This window comes from Lucilia sericata, unplaced genomic scaffold, assembly GCF_015586225.1.
Source record: "Lucilia sericata isolate MDLA Ls3-8-SP2 unplaced genomic scaffold, ASM1558622v1 Contig000196F_arrow, whole genome shotgun sequence".
Lineage (NCBI taxonomy): Eukaryota > Metazoa > Arthropoda > Insecta > Diptera > Calliphoridae > Lucilia > Lucilia sericata.
In genome coordinates, this window is record NW_023994224.1 from 19,339 (window position 1) to 35,514 (window position 16,176).

The following is a 16,176-nucleotide window of genomic DNA, read 5'->3' on the forward strand; positions in this document are numbered from 1 at the left end:
GTTAGTTAGTAGTTAGTTAGTTAGTTAGTTAGTTAGTTAGTTAGTTAGTTAGTTAGTTAGTTAGTTAGTTAGTAGTTAGTTAGTAGTTAGTTAGTTAGTTAGTAGTTAGTTAGTTAGTTAGTTAGTTAGTTAGTTAGTTAGTTAGTTAGTTAGTTAGTTAGTTAGTTAGTTAGTTAGTTAGTTAGTTAGTTAGTTAGTTAGTTAGTTAGTTAGTTAGTAGTAGTTAGTTAGTTAGTTAGTTAGTTAGTTAGTAGTTAGTTAGTAGTAGTTAGTTAGTTAGTTAGTTAGTTAGTTAGTTGTAGTTAGTTAGTTAGTTAGTTAGTTAGTTAGTTAGTTAGTTAGTTAGTTAGTTAGTTAGTTAGTTAGTTAGTAGTTAGTTAGTAGTTAGTTAGTTAGTTAGTTAGTTAGTTAGTAGTTAGTTAGTTAGTAGTTAGTTAGTTAGTTAGTTAGTAGTTAGTTAGTTAGTTAGTTAGTTAGTTAGTTAGTTAGTTAGTTAGTTAGTTAGTTAGTTAGTTAGTTAGTAGTTAGTTAGTTAGTTAGTTAGAAGAAATTCACCTAGGCCTCCATCGGGCCTGTTGTGCGCTCCTTAACCACGGAAAACCCCGATAAACTTCGATCTATATTGCATTTAAAAAAAACGGAAAAAACCTTTTCCGTAAATTTTATTGGGGATTATTATGTATTAATTTCCGCGAATGATATTAAATTAATCTGTGTTAAATGTAAAAACCTTAAAATTTCCCTGATACACAAAAATTTCAGATATGGAGTTAAAAGCGTTTTCCTTTGGAAAAAAATATGAAAATATCATAAAGACCTAAAAAGGACCTTTATATCCTTTGATCCAGGTGACCAAATATTCATGTTAGGACAAAAATTGTAATAAATGTTATCATAGAATCAAGTAAATTTTAATTTTAGTTGGGAACATTGACACCTTATTTTTCCTCCATACAAACAGGGCCATTTTTGTACATGTGCTATTTTTATACCCTTCACCTTCGTGAGTTTGTCATTCCGTTTGTAATTTCCAAAATATAATTTTCCGACCCCATAAAGTATATATATTCTGAATCCTTATAGATAGCGGAGTCGATTAAGCCATGTCCGTCTGTCTGTCTGTCTGTTGAAATCAGTTTTCTGAAGACCCCAGATATCTTCGGGATCCAAATCAGAATGCTTTCAGACATGCTTTCGAGGAGTTTCCTAATTAAAATCATTTCATAAAAAATAAACAACAACAACACTGCTTATTCATTGCCTTTGTATTTTGTTTTTTTGAGTATTTCGTTTCGTATGTTTGGATCGCTGTGTGTTTCATTGCCTTGTGTATATTGTTTTTGTTTCTTGGTGCATTCAATTTCGTATGTTTGGATGGCTGTGTGTTTCATTGCCTTGTGTATATTGTTTTTGTTTTCTTGGTGTATTGAATTTCGTATGTTTGGGTGTCTGTTGGTTTCATTGCGTTGTGTATTTTGTTTTTGTTTTTTTTTCTGTATTTCGTTTCGTATGTTTGGATGTCTGTTGGTTTTACTGCCTTGTGCATTTTGTTTTTTGTGTGTTTATATCGTTTAGCGTTGTTGTTGTTCATTATGTTTTGTTATTGCTATAATAATGATATAGTCGGGAAAATGAATTTTTAAATACACTATGGTGTAGGGTATATAAGATTCGGCACAGCCTAATATAGCACTCTTACTTGTTTTGTTTTCAATCCGATATATAAAATAAATTATGCTGATATATAAAATGCAACTAATATTTTTTATTTGCAGTTTTATGACGCCGTCAACGACATTACAGAAGATGTTACTGAATGTGTTACCGAAGAAGTAGATGTTTTTAAATATAACGTTGCGTCAAAATGTGATGACAATAGGTAAGCTAATTAAAGTACATTTTTAAAAACTAACGGTTGTATTCATAAAAAGTTATTTAAGTTTATTAAAAAATTTTTGGCAAAATTTACGAAAATCGTATTCATATACTTCAAATAGCCTAAAATACCTTCAATAAACCATTGACAAATACATATAAACAAGTAAGAGTGTTATATTCGGCTGTGCCGAATCTCATATACCCACCATCAAACCGTATGCCGTAAAAGGAATGCTCCCCTATAAATATTAGGGCGATATTTGGAATATGGTTTAAATCAATTATGGACTAAGCTCTTTTGAACTAACAAAATATTAATTTTTAAAAACAAAATATTTTTGTTCAATATTTAGACCGTGAGCGTATGAGTAATTTTCCGAAGGGGACCTTATATGCGTCATAGATTTTGTTTTGTATAGAACTTGTTTATGTCAAATTTCATCGCTATATACGTATTTTTAAATTAGGAAAACTGGTATATTAATAAGCAAAACCCTTTATGAAGGGAACTTTTTATAGGGGCTAGACCAATCCTCATTATAATCGGAATGAAGAATTATGTTTCTAAGTAAAAACTTTTTATGTCGATTTTCATTGCTATACTCGTAATTTTCGATCAAATTTTCAGAAAAGGACCTTATATGAGGGGTAGGGTCAATTATTGACCGATCCTCATAACTTTTTTTAGATTGATTTTGGTTCATATAAAACTTGTGTACATTGAATATCATCGCTGTATTCGCATTTTTTGCCAGTAATAATCGTTAAAATAATTTTCTTAATAGGTGGGGGGGTGTTAGCAAGATAACCGTTCGTATAAAAGTTTCTTATGTCGAATTTCATAACTGTCGTATTTTTAAGCCAGCAATGATCGTTTAAGTAACTTTCAGAAGGGGACCTCGTATTTTTAAGGAAGTAATGAGCGTTAAAGTAATTTTCTAAAGGGGACCTCATTTGAGGGTATAGTCAATTATGGACCGGTCCACATAAACTTTGGTAGAGAGGTTTTGGCTCGCGAGGAACTTACTTGTGTCAAATTTTATAATCGTATTTTCCAGCCAGTAGTAAGTTCTAAAGTCCTTTTCGGAAGGGGACCGATCCTCATAAAATTTGGTAGAGAGATTTTGGATCATATAAAACTTATTTATGTCGAATTTCATCGCTACATTTCAAACAATTATGACCGTTAAATGCAAAATTTCAGCTGCCCAGCTTCTTCCATGTGTTCACTATCGTGATTTTAACAGACGGACGGACAGACGGACATAGCTAGATCGTCTTTAATAAGAACCCAGATTATATACACTTTTGTGGGTCTATGACCAATATATCGATGTGTTACAAACGGAATGACAAAAACAATATACCGCCCATCTTTTTTGATGGTGAGTATAAAAATGTATTGTAGCTCGACCCTCCTTTAAGCCAACAATAAGTTGATTCTCTCTTCTCAGATTAATTTTAGGTTGATAGCGACAGATTAATTTTAGGTTGATAGCGACAACTAATTATGTTTTCCTTTAAAATGAAATAAAATCCCAGGGAAAAAACTTAAGTAAGAATTTATAGTCGGGCATGTCCGATCAGTGATTATGTTGCAAATTTTCATAATTCTTTTAATAATAAAGTATTTAATTTATCAGAAATATTTAAACAATTTGTTGACAAAAAAGGAATTTTTTAATAAATAATTTGATTTGCCTTTTTTATAGTTTGTTGGTTAAATATAATGCCATGAGATAATTAATTATGTAAATTATATTGATTATTGTTATGCCAATACAAAATTAGTGAAATATCAAAGAAATTTATCAATATATGCGAAAATTAATCAAAAATTGCAATAAAAATAAGTAAAAACAAGTTAGAGTGCTATATTCGGCCGAATCTTAAATACCCTGCATCATCTTCTTTTATATGAATAACCTTTTGGTTAATCAAATATTTGTGAAAATAGGTTCTCATCTTTCTAATACTACAAGCAATGATTTAAATATTTTAAATCTGTTACAATTGCAAGTTTTTTCGCAGCATTATAACGATTTTCTATAATATTTTATAGCTCCTTAAAATATGCTTTAAAGATATTTAATAACTTCCAGGTATGCATGTGTGTGAAATATTTAAGGAAATTTAGATATGTGTACCGCTGTTCAGAATTTGTTTATACTAAATTAATTTTACTAAACAAATTACAATTAATTATATACGGTTAAAGTGTTTTTACAATAACATTTCTATAAATATTTCTGTCAAAATTTTTATCTATATAGCTATTTGGTAATAAGTGATGTGCATTAAGTGATTTTCGGGAGAGGCTTTGTATGGGACCGATCGGACCCATATTATGGACCGATCGTGAAAAAAATTGCAAATAACATTTTGTATACAAAAGTAATGTCTGTCTCAAATTTAGCATGGATATCATTGTTTGCTAATGAGTAATGTGAATTTAAGTGATATCTGGGAGGGGGTCCTTATATGGGAGCTATGACAAAATATGGGACGATCGTTTTTAAAATAAAATTTATGTATTTTGTAAGGATAAATTAATGTATTTTATAAGGATATCATTATTTGGTAATGATTTATGGTTTAAGTAATTTTCTGAAGGAGATCTTCTATGAGAGCTAAGATCAAATATGGACCGATCGTGAAACAATATTAACCTTTAACTGCTGACGTGAAATTGTTTAGCGCATATGAAGAGGTGGCTTATCTACATATATAAAAATCAATGTATGTTTGTTTGATTGTTTGTACCTTATAGGAGGCTAAACCACTGAAGCGATTTTCTTGAAATTTTCAGTGTACGTTCGCCTATATCTGGAAGGAACTATAGGCTACTTTTTATTTTGAAATTGCAAGTGGTAGGGGTGCCACGCCAACTTCTTCAAAAGTCGAATATCTCGGAACATGGTACAACTAGAGTCCTCAAATTTTTTATGGACAATTTTGACATCCATTTGATTATTTGGTGGAAATTGGAGGACTAGCAATAGGGGGCGTGGCACCCCCATCTATTTATATAAAAATGAATGTGTGTTTGTTGGTTTGGACTTTATAGACAGCTAAACGGCTGGACCGATTTTCTCAAATTTTCACAGTGTCTTCCCGTATGTCTGGAAGGAACTACAGGCTACTTTTTACTTCAAAATTTCAAGTGGGCGACGTGCCACACCCACATTAAAAATTAGTATTAAAACAGAAATATCTCAGAAACTGCAAGAGTTGGAGTCCTCAAATTTTGTGAGGGCAACTTTGACATCCATAAGAATATTTTTGGACAAAATGAGCGGAATTGCTATAGTGAGCGTGACACCTTCCATATGAAGAAAATGGAAGGTGCCACATGTTGAGGACCTTTATTAGGGGGGCTTGAACCTCGCATATGAATTAAATAGAATTAAATGTCTGGGAAACTATTATAGCAAAAATACTTTGACATCAATGTGAACATTTTGGTAATAAATTGGCGGACTAGCAAAATTTTACTTTTTCGCAAGCCTCTTTTTCATAAACCAAAACAAAATAAAAAATGGAGTGTAAAAATTACTACCACGTCATAAGTTAAAGGTAAAAATTAAATTTTTGTTTAAAAAAGTAATATTTGTGGCAAATTTTGTATAGAATTTTTACAGTATCATTTCTATATATAAAAGCAATATTTGTGCCAAAATTTTTATGGATACCATTGTTTAATAATGAGTTATGTGTATAAGTATAAGTGATTATCGGGATGGAACCTTGTATGGGAGCTGATTTTTTCGGAGTTTTTTAAATTTTGATCCATAACTCTTTCCGATGTAAACTGACAATAGTGAATCTTTTGACCGAATTTCATTAATCTATTTAGTATAGTTTTTACGTAAGCGTGTTTTACACAGACAGACAGACGGACATAGCTAAATAGATTCAGAATTTGATAAGGACCCAGAATATAGTATATACTTTGTTGGGTCTCAAATGAATATTTCTTGGTGTTACACACGGAATGACAAACTTATATGTACCCTCTATCACCACACAGTGGGGCAGAATGGAAATTTTTTGTGAATAAATCTGGCATTTCTAAACGGCTGATCCGATCGGGATAAAATTTGGCGTGAGCGTAGCCAAGGAGTATTCGAGTTTAAGTTTTGAAGATGAACCCTGCAGATGCCCCAGGGACGGCGCTGTGGTGGCTCAAAATAGGTTACCTACGACATGTAAAATTTTTAAACTCGTGCCATTTTTTTGTTTTTCACCCAAATACAAAGATTTTTATATTTTGTGAAAGCAGTCGACGAGATCTTGAAAAAACATGCTTGGACATACTACTTATCTTTTATAATATCCGAGTTATAGGCATTTAAAAATTTAGTGATACAAAATTTACCATACCTTGGTCCGCCTTTTTTTGAATACCGGGCGTAATTTTGGACCAAATGGACTCAATTTTTCCTTGTTAGTTAGACAACAAAATTTCCAGTAACATATAAAAAAATTCAGATCAATATCATTTACAGATCCAAAAATATACGTTTTTTAATTTAAAAATTCAAAAAATTTTAGATTTTTGCCGTTTTTTGCCAAAAATGTGTCTTAACTCTTTTATTAATAAAATAAAATTTTCTTTAAGAACATATAACAATTTTATAGTTTTCTAAAAGGTATCTTTACGCAGAACGCTTTGGCGTAAAAAACTTGTCCTATTTTTTGAAATGTTGCTGCGTCCTTCCGAATATGACCTATTTTTTATCAAAACTTCAACTTTGGGCGACATATTCTAAAATCCCAAAGCTGGGATCAGAAAACTGAAAGCAGTTTTGGAAACCTCAATATGTTTTCTATTTACTCCAAAAGTATTTTCCCAGCCCTGAAAGAAATGTGGACCCTATGGGCAAAAAAGTAAAAAATCCCATTTTTGGGATTTTCATTCCTATTTTTGGGAATTGCGGGATGCCCTTTGACCTTTTCAATTTTTTTTTGCATTTTCTTATTTGAAATGACAAATTTAACAAGTGTTGAAAATTTCATTGAGTTTTGTTCATAAATAAAGATTTTGTCATATATTACATATTTGTTTAATTTCTAAAACTATGATTTATATCAAAATTTTAATAGGGTCGCAGATAGCTACAACAATTTAGTCCATATATATCCCTTAATATCATTTTTTAGTTAGATATGGAAATTCTCGACCCTTTACAAAAAATTTCAAGCCAATATCTCAATTACATTAAAAAATATGTTCATTTAAACCTGTGTCCTTTAATTTCATCTTTTTCATATTTTAGTATTAAGTATGACAGAACATACATTTGGTGTTGAATAAAATATTTGGACAATTATTATTTAGTTAATTATTTTATTAAAGACTATAAAATTGTATATACAATAAAAAAATTATAATTTTAGTATGAGCCACGCACAACAACACCTAAATCACCCCACACAAACCACCTTTCCCGCCCACCGAAACATAAAACACAATTTAATACAATATCATCAGTTAGTATAATAGCTATTTTTATTTGAACTGTTTATCTTAATCATAATACAATTAATTCTTACAACCTACTTATATAGTTAATTCCTAACACTACTTATTTTCTATAAAATAATCTGTCATATCGGTATACATATCCAGAAGGTAATATAAGTCCTTTAAATCTTCCTTGTCTTGAGATGATAGAGTTTCATAACAAATTTCTTCATTATTTTTTGTTGATTTAGTAAGATTCTCTGGCACACTTCTGTATTTGAGGTCGTATGCTATGTGTAAAAAGTAATCCAAAAATCGTATTCTGGCATGAAGTGGTGAAATTCCGAAAGACATTAATACTTCTGCTTTTGTTTATATTTGAGAATTGCGACTTTTTCTCATTACATATTGAACATCTCCAGAAGGAAGAAGTTTCTGTTATGGCATTGCTCAATCACTGTTAAGCTTAGCTGATATGATACGTTAATAGAGAATTCCTTTATTTTTATGCAAATGGGCTCCAGTTCATTTATTTCACCTTTTAAATATTCCACTAAATCTTTTGTTGTTTTCTTTGACTCCTTTATATATTCAAATCCAATGGGTCTACAAAAATTTTTTGAACCCGGAGTTGTATTGATCCATATATCTTCAAATGAATTTCCGATGCTTGACGATAATGGATTAAGGGAATATGAACGAATTCGTAATGGCACTAATGATGACATAAATACACTTTTGTAGTCTGCTAATGTCCGACTTCCACAAGCTTGTTTGTATTCTGGAAGTGCTGATAAACCGTCACATCCCCACTTACACATTAAGACAACATCACAGTTATGAATTTTCCTTAGTTGGTCTTCTGAAAAGTCTGACACAATTCTTGATGCTGTGTTTTCGAGCAAAGATGATATATCAATACAAGCTTCCACATCATTAACAGCAATAGGTGATGGTAGGATAGTTTGTTTTTTTTCCTGGATCGTCTTGTATGATGGTAATATATTGTGTCCTTTTTCATGCAGAGCTTTCCTTAATATTTGGTACTTATTTCGACTGAGACCCAGTTCCAACATAAGCGCTATTGCTTCCTCTTCAGTAAAATTTGATTGTGATGTTGGAGTTGGTATACTTTCCACAATTCGCTTAAGTCGTTTTGGTGATGCATTAGGAAGAATAGTTGCAATATGTACGGCATCCATAGGTTGGTTTTCCTTTTTCAGCATTTCGTTAAATGTATCAGCAATTTCCTCATTTGAGATTGAAAAAAGTTTTTGTGTGACCCCCTTTTTTTATACCTTGAACATAAGTCTTCGTATGACTTCCAAGGCGCTCCTGTTGATGTGTTGTAAGTTGAGATTTCCGTAGTAGTTTCCATCCAACTAGAAAATTTGTATCGAAATTTCTTTTGATTTCCATCCACAGACTTACTTTTTACATCAAAAAGTTTTAAAAAGTTTTCAATTTTTGATATGCCTGTTTTGTCTACTTTTCTACTATATGTAGTTTTTATATAATTTGAAATGTCTTCAATTCTTTCTGGCCCTTTTGAAGATACACTCCATAAAACGGAACACAACTCTTCGTACTTTAATGTAATCTTCATTGTAGATTTATTAAATATGGTACTTAAAATCTATGAAGTTTACTTATATACCAATTCTTGTCATTTCCGATACAGGTATTCCAAAGTAAAAAATTACGAATTGTCTACCTATTAACATTTAGGACTATATTACTATAACCTGTAATTCAGTCATTGATATTTCTTATTAGTGAATGAATCGAAATTATCATTACCTGTATGTTTTTACCTACATGATCATAAACGAAACAGAACGAAATGATCTGTCGAAAAATTTAGGTAAAAAATAGTTATAAATTTTTGAAAATTTAAGCATAATAGGACCTTTCAATTATAAGGATAAGCAAACAAATAGAAAATAGGTAAATATAAGATTTAAATATGTTCTGTCATACTTAATACTAAAATATGAAAAAGATGAAATTAAAGGACACATGTTTAAATGAACATATTTTTGAATGTAATTGAGATATTGGCTTGAAATTTTTTGTAAAGGGTCGAGAATTTCCATATCTAACTAAAAAATGATATTAAGGGATAAATATGGACTAAATTGTTGTAGCTATCTGCGACCCTATTAAAATTTTGATATAAATCATAGTTTTAGAAATTAAACAAATATGTAATATATGACAAAATCTTTATTTATGAACAAAACTCAATGAAATTTTCAACACTTGTTAAATTTGTCATTTCAAATAAGAAAATGCAAAAAAATTGAAAAGGTCAAAGGGCATCCCGCAATTCCCAAAAATAGGAATGAAAATCCCAAAAATGGGATTTTTTACTTTTTTGCCCATAGGGTCCACATTTCTTTCAGGGCTGGGAAAATACTTTTGGAGTAAATAGAAAACATATTGAGGTTTCCAAAACTGCTTTCAGTTTTCTGATCCCAGCTTTGGGATTTTAGAATATGTCGCCCAAAGTTGAAGTTTTGATAAAAAATAGGTCATATTCGGAAGGACGCAGTGGCAACATTTTCAAAAAATAGGACAAGTTTTTTACGCCAAAACGTTCTGCGTAAAGATACCTTTTAGAAAACTATAAAATTGTTATATGTTCTTAAAGAAAATTTTATTTTATTAATAAAAGAGTTAAGACACATTTTTGGCAAAAAAAACGGCAAAAATCTAAAATTTTTTGAATTTTTAAATTAAAAAACGTATATTTTTGGATCTGTAAATGATATTGATCTGAAATTTTTTGTATGTTATTGGAAATTTTGTTGTCTAACTAACAAGAAAAAATTGAGTCCATTTGGTCCAAAATTACGCCCGGTATTCAAAAAAAGGCGGACCAAGGTATGGTAAATTTTGTATCACTAAATTTTTAAATGCCTATAACTCGGATATTATAAGAGATAAGTAGTATGTCCAAGCATGTTTTTTCAAGATCTCGTCGAGCGCTTTCACAATATAAAAATCTTTGTATTTGGGTGAAAAACAAAAAAATGGCACGAGTTTAAAAATTTTACATGTCGTAGGTACCCTACTTTGAGCCGCCACAGCGCCGTCCCTGGGGCATCTGCAGGGTTCATCTTCAAAACTTAAACTCTAATACTCCTTGGCTACGCTCACGCAAAATTTTATCCCGATCGGATCAGCCGTTTAGAAATGCCAGATTTATTTCCAAAAAATTTCCATTTTGCCCAACTGTGCAGTATAGAAAAAATCTAAAATATTTGGAAAACATAAAAATACCACGTTGGATTGGATTTAAGGAAAATGCTATTCTGGAAATCCACGGATTTTGCGATTCATCAAAATTAGCATAAGCTGCTGTGGTATATTCAAAAACTATTTCTTTTGATGGATCCGTAAAGGTAAATTAAATTCAGTCAAAAACTACAGTTGGTCTACCAAAACGTATGACTTTTCCCCGCATGGAATTGTGTGGAGCAACTTATTAGTAAATTTGGTTAACAAAATTACATCTTCACTGCATAAAGATATATCCCAAATTTTGTGCTGTCGTGGATTCGTGGGCAATCGTCAAAATAGCCTGTTTTTGTGGGAAATAGAGTAGTGAAATTCAGCGAAATTCCACAACTTCACAATGGCGATATGTATCAACAAAGGATAATCCTGCCGATTGTGCCTCAAAATTTCATTACAGGAACTAGTTCAGCACAATCTTTGGTGGAATGGTCCCAAATGTCTGATTGAATTACCGACACACTGGCGAAAACAACCAAATCTTAACATTGAAAGAATAGGCAAAGAACCTGAGGATTCTAATTTTAATATACACTCAAGAGAAGTTAAGGTTAACACTTACCCTGAAATATTAAGTAAATTTTCGTCTCTGAGCAAACTTATTCGTATCATGGCATACATACTACGTTATTAAAATAATTTCATTTATACATTTTACAAAAAGAAATCAGTAAATAAGGGTTACAGTAAGATGACAGGATTCCTAAATACAAAAGAATTAAAAGACGCTCGCCTTGAATTAATTAGAATTTTTCAAATAGTCGATTTTACTGAGGAAATAGCAGAATTGCAAATGCAGGGTCAAATAATTTCCAATACATCCATTTCTAAATTATGTCCATTTTTGGATTCATCCAATATATTAAGAGTGGGTGGTAGAATAGAAAATTCTTGCTTAAATTACAAACTTTATTGGAATAAAGAACTACAAATACTGTATCATCGTAATTGCTTATAGTCCATTAAGCTTAAAGGGCAAAAACGGATGTAACCCAAAACAACCCTATTCACTTGCAGGTTTTTTTTTTTTCGAATTTCATACAAATTATTTGCTCTTAAGTCGTTTAAAGGCCAAATTTTTTTTGCATGCATAACTAATATTGTATAGAAAAACAAGTAAGAAAGTATAGTTTATCTTCAATATTACCTTGTTCCGATACATTTAAGCAATTTATGGATGAAAAACTAATTTTCTGAAAGAGGCTTTATATGGGGGGCTAGTGGCAACTATGGACCAAAACCGATAAAGTTTTGTGAATGTATTTATATTTATATAATATTTATTTAATATTTATTTAATATTTATTTGTGCTGAACTTCATCGCGGTATTCGTGTTTAGAAGCCCTTTTCGGGGGTTCTGTTGTATGGGGGCTAGGTGAAATAATGGACCGATTTTAACCATTTTCAATAGGCTTCGTCCATTATTTCACCTAGCCCCCATACAACAGAACCCCCGAAAAGGGCTTCTGAGCTCATAATTATGTTAAATATACCTGTATATCGATGAAAAGCGGCACAACTAAGTTTTATACAAGTCTTGATGACTTCGCCAAATTTCATAAAGATCGGGCCTCATTTGACCCTAGCTCCCATACAAAGTCCCCTTCAGGAAATTACTTGAATGCCCAAAATTAATAGAGAATTCCTTTATTTTTATGCAAATGGGCTCCAGTTCATTTATTTCACCTTTTAAATATTCCACTAAATCTTTTGTTGTTTTCTTTGACTCCTTTATATATTCAAATCCAATGGGTCTACAAAAATTTTTTGAACCCGGAGTTGTATTGATCCATATATCTTCAAATGAATTTCCGATGCTTGACGATAATGGATTAAGGGAATATGAACGAATTCGTAATGGCACTAATGATGACATAAATACACTTTTGTAGTCTGCTAATGTCCGACTTCCACAAGCTTGTTTGTATTCTGGAAGTGCTGATAAACCGTCACATCCCCACTTACACATTAAGACAACATCACAGTTATGAATTTTCCTTAGTTGGTCTTCTGAAAAGTCTGACACAATTCTTGATGCTGTGTTTTCGAGCAAAGATGATATATCAATACAAGCTTCCACATCATTAACAGCAATAGGTGATGGTAGGATAGTTTGTTTTTTTTCCTGGATCGTCTTGTATGATGGTAATATATTGTGTCCTTTTTCATGCAGAGCTTTCCTTAATATTTGGTACTTATTTCGACTGAGACCCAGTTCCAACATAAGCGCTATTGCTTCCTCTTCAGTAAAATTTGATTGTGATGTTGGAGTTGGTATACTTTCCACAATTCGCTTAAGTCGTTTTGGTGATGCATTAGGAAGAATAGTTGCAATATGTACGGCATCCATAGGTTGGTTTTCCTTTTTCAGCATTTCGTTAAATGTATCAGCAATTTCCTCATTTGAGATTGAAAAAAGTTTTTGTGTGACCCCCTTTTTTTATACCTTGAACATAAGTCTTCGTATGACTTCCAAGGCGCTCCTGTTGATGTGTTGTAAGTTGAGATTTCCGTAGTAGTTTCCATCCAACTAGAAAATTTGTATCGAAATTTCTTTTGATTTCCATCCACAGACTTACTTTTTACATCAAAAAGTTTTAAAAAGTTTTCAATTTTTGATATGCCTGTTTTGTCTACTTTTCTACTATATGTAGTTTTTATATAATTTGAAATGTCTTCAATTCTTTCTGGCCCTTTTGAAGATACACTCCATAAAACGGAACACAACTCTTCGTACTTTAATGTAATCTTCATTGTAGATTTATTAAATATGGTACTTAAAATCTATGAAGTTTACTTATATACCAATTCTTGTCATTTCCGATACAGGTATTCCAAAGTAAAAAATTACGAATTGTCTACCTATTAACATTTAGGACTATATTACTATAACCTGTAATTCAGTCATTGATATTTCTTATTAGTGAATGAATCGAAATTATCATTACCTGTATGTTTTTACCTACATGATCATAAACGAAACAGAACGAAATGATCTGTCGAAAAATTTAGGTAAAAAATAGTTATAAATTTTTGAAAATTTAAGCATAATAGGACCTTTCAATTATAAGGATAAGCAAACAAATAGAAAATAGGTAAATATAAGATTTAAATATGTTCTGTCATACTTAATACTAAAATATGAAAAAGATGAAATTAAAGGACACATGTTTAAATGAACATATTTTTGAATGTAATTGAGATATTGGCTTGAAATTTTTTGTAAAGGGTCGAGAATTTCCATATCTAACTAAAAAATGATATTAAGGGATAAATATGGACTAAATTGTTGTAGCTATCTGCGACCCTATTAAAATTTTGATATAAATCATAGTTTTAGAAATTAAACAAATATGTAATATATGACAAAATCTTTATTTATGAACAAAACTCAATGAAATTTTCAACACTTGTTAAATTTGTCATTTCAAATAAGAAAATGCAAAAAAATTGAAAAGGTCAAAGGGCATCCCGCAATTCCCAAAAATAGGAATGAAAATCCCAAAAATGGGATTTTTTACTTTTTTGCCCATAGGGTCCACATTTCTTTCAGGGCTGGGAAAATACTTTTGGAGTAAATAGAAAACATATTGAGGTTTCCAAAACTGCTTTCAGTTTTCTGATCCCAGCTTTGGGATTTTAGAATATGTCGCCCAAAGTTGAAGTTTTGATAAAAAATAGGTCATATTCGGAAGGACGCAGTGGCAACATTTTCAAAAAATAGGACAAGTTTTTTACGCCAAAACGTTCTGCGTAAAGATACCTTTTAGAAAACTATAAAATTGTTATATGTTCTTAAAGAAAATTTTATTTTATTAATAAAAGAGTTAAGACACATTTTTGGCAAAAAAAACGGCAAAAATCTAAAATTTTTTGAATTTTTAAATTAAAAAACGTATATTTTTGGATCTGTAAATGATATTGATCTGAAATTTTTTGTATGTTATTGGAAATTTTGTTGTCTAACTAACAAGAAAAAATTGAGTCCATTTGGTCCAAAATTACGCCCGGTATTCAAAAAAAGGCGGACCAAGGTATGGTAAATTTTGTATCACTAAATTTTTAAATGCCTATAACTCGGATATTATAAGAGATAAGTAGTATGTCCAAGCATGTTTTTTCAAGATCTCGTCGAGCGCTTTCACAATATAAAAATCTTTGTATTTGGGTGAAAAACAAAAAAATGGCACGAGTTTAAAAATTTTACATGTCGTAGGTACCCTACTTTGAGCCGCCACAGCGCCGTCCCTGGGGCATCTGCAGGGTTCATCTTCAAAACTTAAACTCTAATACTCCTTGGCTACGCTCACGCAAAATTTTATCCCGATCGGATCAGCCGTTTAGAAATGCCAGATTTATTTCCAAAAAATTTCCATTTTGCCCAACTGTGCAGTATAGAAAAAATCTAAAATATTTGGAAAACATAAAAATACCACGTTGGATTGGATTTAAGGAAAATGCTATTCTGGAAATCCACGGATTTTGCGATTCATCAAAATTAGCATAAGCTGCTGTGGTATATTCAAAAACTATTTCTTTTGATGGATCCGTAAAGGTAAATTAAATTCAGTCAAAAACTACAGTTGGTCTACCAAAACGTATGACTTTTCCCCGCATGGAATTGTGTGGAGCAACTTATTAGTAAATTTGGTTAACAAAATTACATCTTCACTGCATAAAGATATATCCCAAATTTTGTGCTGTCGTGGATTCGTGGGCAATCGTCAAAATAGCCTGTTTTTGTGGGAAATAGAGTAGTGAAATTCAGCGAAATTCCACAACTTCACAATGGCGATATGTATCAACAAAGGATAATCCTGCCGATTGTGCCTCAAAATTTCATTACAGGAACTAGTTCAGCACAATCTTTGGTGGAATGGTCCCAAATGTCTGATTGAATTACCGACACACTGGCGAAAACAACCAAATCTTAACATTGAAAGAATAGGCAAAGAACCTGAGGATTCTAATTTTAATATACACTCAAGAGAAGTTAAGGTTAACACTTACCCTGAAATATTAAGTAAATTTTCGTCTCTGAGCAAACTTATTCGTATCATGGCATACATACTACGTTATTAAAATAATTTCATTTATACATTTTACAAAAAGAAATCAGTAAATAAGGGTTACAGTAAGATGACAGGATTCCTAAATACAAAAGAATTAAAAGACGCTCGCCTTGAATTAATTAGAATTTTTCAAATAGTCGATTTTACTGAGGAAATAGCAGAATTGCAAATGCAGGGTCAAATAATTTCCAATACATCCATTTCTAAATTATGTCCATTTTTGGATTCATCCAATATATTAAGAGTGGGTGGTAGAATAGAAAATTCTTGCTTAAATTACAAACTTTATTGGAATAAAGAACTACAAATACTGTATCATCGTAATTGCTTATAGTCCATTAAGCTTAAAGGGCAAAAACGGATGTAACCCAAAACAACCCTATTCACTTGCAGGTTTTTTTTTTTTCGAATTTCATACAAATTATTTGCTCTTAAGTCGTTTAAAGGCCAAATTTTTT

The 16,176-nt window shown here is 31.2% G+C and overlaps 1 protein-coding gene across 1 annotated transcript in view; it reads left to right on the forward strand.

The window, feature by feature from the left end:
* The first annotated feature begins 1,779 nt into the window (after window positions 1–1,779).
* Window positions 1,780–16,176, forward strand: part of LOC119601880 (tetratricopeptide repeat protein 39B-like) — a 164,109-nt gene continuing 149,712 nt past the window's right edge. The window contains exon 1 of the mRNA XM_037953117.1: window positions 1,780–1,879. The gene's annotated coding sequence lies outside the window, so the exon portion shown is untranslated. The remainder of the gene's footprint in view (window positions 1,880–16,176) is intronic.